This window comes from Eutrema salsugineum, unplaced genomic scaffold (genome assembly GCF_000478725.1).
Source record: "Eutrema salsugineum unplaced genomic scaffold, Eutsalg1_0 scaffold_8, whole genome shotgun sequence".
Classification (NCBI taxonomy): Eukaryota; Viridiplantae; Streptophyta; class Magnoliopsida; order Brassicales; family Brassicaceae; genus Eutrema; species Eutrema salsugineum.
The window spans coordinates 4,590,813-4,594,775 of NW_006256414.1; positions in this window are offsets into that span (position 1 = coordinate 4,590,813).

Consider the following 3,963-nt stretch of genomic DNA (forward strand, 5'->3'; position numbering starts at 1 on the left):
GCTCGTGGATCTGAACTATATAAGAAGTTATGACGATATCAGGCACAATTCATGATTCTTTTGTCAATGTGATAAACATAGAATCCAAAATCTTCTAATAGAGTGTGATTGGATAACTGCGCTAACTTTATTGAAAATGAGATATTTCCAAAAGTCAATCCACTGGAAACCTTAAGATCATCATTAAGTTTATGCAGACTAATTTCAATATTTTTCACAAGTTGAAGGAAGTCACAATCTTTCGTTGGCCTAGTACTGTCGACATCCCACAATACAAAAATCTCTTCTAGTTAATATTTTTCTAAAAATTTTTTTCATCAGCTTTGTGTTCTTCTTCTTCCTTTTCTTTATTTTTCTTTTTCTTTATTTTCTTCTTCTACTTCTTCTTCTTCTTCTTCTACTTTTTCTTCGGTTTTTCGTCATCTTTTTGTTTCATTTCTTATTTTTATTTATCTAGTATATGTATTCTTCTTCTTTTACTTTGTTGCTATTTGCGTCCTCTTCTTTATATTTTGATTTCTTTCTCCTATTTTTTAATTAAATTTATAATCTTTTAAATTTTTTATCATCGTTGTTTTCTCTAACTTTTGTCTTCAGTTTTTACTCTTATTTTTCTTAATGAAAAATATTAATTATAAAAAGTGTGTGAATAAATTAAATCAGTAATTATAGTGTTAGTGTTTTTTTAAAAAAAAATCATATAATAGTATTTCAAAGTGTATGAATTATTTAAGACATTAATTTTAGTTTTAGTTGTTTTGGCTGATGTGTACACTCTAGATTTTTTTTTTAAAAAAAACTCTCTAGTTATATAATAGATTTTAGGCCTCTTTACCAAAACAAAACAAAATTGGTTGTATTATCTGTCTATTTGTGCATATGGCAATTGTGTGTTTTTTCAAATTTCATTTCATAGAACACGCAAGTAAAAGTTCTTTAAACTGAGATCTAGTCCTGGGAGTTCGAATATCTGAACTGAACTTATTTATTCGGATCTTCGGGTTGTCGGATATTGGATATAATATCCATTCAGGTATTTAAAATATTTTGGATCGGATTGGATCAGATTATTTCGGTTTCGGATTGGTTCGGATTTTATTTCTGGATCCGATATTAATCCAAAAGAATCGGTTGTTGATTTTTGGATATTTTGTAATCGAATACATTAAAAACAAAAAAAACCAAAAAAACCAAACTATCTGAAAAACTAACCAAATTATTCAAAAATAACCAAACTATTTGATAGTACCATTTGCAAACATGCAAACATGAACTTCTAACAATATCATCATTCATTCATCTAAACAAAATATGTCTAACACAAATATAAAAGAAGAGTTCAATCCAAACTTCCAAACATGCATAAACCATAACAAAGATCAAACAAACATGTCTTTGAATGATATGGGAGTTTTATAAAAAAAAAAGTACTAAGGCAAAGAAACAAACATGTATTTGACTCGCATCATGCCAAAGTCCAAACTTCAAACAATGCATCTGATACCTAAACCCAAAAAAAAAAACAAACCAAATTATGTATATTTAGAGACAAAGAATGAAACAAACAATGATTCATATATTACTTACATAAAGCTGAGATTTAAAGTTGAGAAGATGAGAATCATTCAGCTTGATTGGTTGGATATCAGATTCTGTACATGTAAATAATGGGAAAAAGTATACTCGTCAAACATTTCACGCAAAGCTCTGAAGAGTGTGTTTGATTGGATTGAGAGGATTGCGTCTGAGTGTTTGGCAGTTTTTGAGTATATCTAACAGTATACTCGTCAAACATTGCACGCAGAGCAATAACAGTTAACTGATGCAGCTCTTGTGCTTTTTTTACCATATAACCTCTCAAAACACATATCAGCCAAATCCATCTTCTTCCTAGGATCAAATACTGAAGCTATAATCAAAATCTTATTAAAATCTTTCATACCATCCCAATACTTATCAAACTTCATGAACATCCCATTAGCCTTACTCTTCAACTCTAAGTCTGAACTACTTCTGAGGTTCATTAGAGCTTTCTCTATTGTCACTATATCCCCATAACACTTGTACACATTAACAGTTGAAGATGCGGAGACAACCAAAGTTGAGTCATAGAATATCACCAAGAAGCGTACTAACCTCTAAATAGCTTCCCAATCATTTTCCATAACAGGACCAATCCTTTTTATCCCATTCTCGATCTCAGCAAAGTAACCAAGGTATAATCTGTCCTCTTTCTCCATCTTGTTGAAAGTTGCTCTGTATTTAAGAGCCTTAAATAGCATGGTGTAATTTGAATTCCATCTGGTTTTCACATCCAAAGGTAGACTTGTTTTTTCAGCTTACCTGAATCAACTCTCAGTTCAAATGAACTTTGCATTACAAATGGCAGCCCCACTAGCATCTATTTTAGTTAACCCATCTTTCAAAATCAAGTTTATGATGTGATCACAACATCTAACATGCATATAATCCCCACTTAACACAAACGTTTCAGAAATTTAACAGCCCAAACTCAGAGTGATATCTCCTAAGTGCAGAAGAATTAGTCGTTGCATTGTCAAAAGTTACCGAAAAAATTGTCTCTAAACCCCACTCAGCTAAGAAATCCAAAAGTACATTAGAGATTGTCAAACCTTTGTGATATGTGATGTGCTTGAACCCAATGATGAACTTCCTAAGCCTCCAAAATACATCAACAAAGTATGATGTGACCGCCATATAACTCGCACCTGTACAAGGGACATTTAGAAACTAAACAAAATGACACAAAGGAAACATTTTTTTTTTTTAAAAAAACACAAACCCGATTACCTGTAGGCTGAGCTACACATATGCCCGTTATTAGTGAAATTCGTTGTTTGTTATTCTATGAAGAACTGCTTGAGAGATCTCTTCTTAGCCACACACATCTGAACAATGTGCTTTGTTGCTGTTATTCTTGATCAAGGCTTGTATAGTTGAACCTCCTCATTCAACAAAAAAAAGTGGCAACTCTCCAATCACAAGCATCTCATTAGTCGCCTCGTGGAAAACATCCTCAAGAACTTTGGCAATGCTCAGACCACCACTCAGATTTATCACGGACTGACTCTTACCTTGGGTCGGACTATGATCGTCTCTCCATACCTTAAAATGCTTGCAGATTCCTAGATGGTTTTTCAGATTCGAAGTCCTGGATGATGTTGCGCATGAATATATAGAGCTTCTGGTAGTAGGTGCACTTGCATTTATCACGATTTTCCTTTATTCTTTTGAAATGCTTCCAGACGTCAGACCTTGTGTCAAAAAGTTTTTTTGGTTTTGGTTGCTCATAACTAATACCTTCATGAGCTTCCTTTCGCTTATCACGACTAGCAGTAGTCCTAATGTCTTATTCTTCACAACGGTTTTCTGTGTTAGTGTTCTCCGGAGTTGGTTCATATGAGGAATACATCTGCACAACCAAGAGAAATGAGGATATGAGAGTTTCATTCATCAGACAAGAAGTAGACAACAGCGGAAGAATTTATTCTCGGAAAAAAAACTAACCGAACAAAGGAGATGAATCATCAGACAAAAAGACAACAATGAACAATATGTGAGAAATGAATTCAAAGAACAGAACAGAGCATCCAATAATCAATTCTAATCGAAAAAAAGTAGTTCTAATAAAAAAAAAAAATTGATTTACAGGAAGAAGAAGAAGAACATCAGACAATTCAAGTTAAAAGAAGAAGAAGAAGAAGAAGATACCTGAGATCGAATTCTCGATGTTTCAAAAGGCAGATGGATTTGTCGATTTACTGATTCCAGATTGAATCTAGGGATTTAACGAGGCAAATGAGAAATAATCGTTGGCTGAAAAACTCAAGAAACACACACATAATTGTAATGTATCTTTGGTTTTTCTTCAGGTTTTTTCGGATATCAGGTATTATCTGATCGAAACCGATATCTGAAGTTGGTCAGACACAATATCCATTG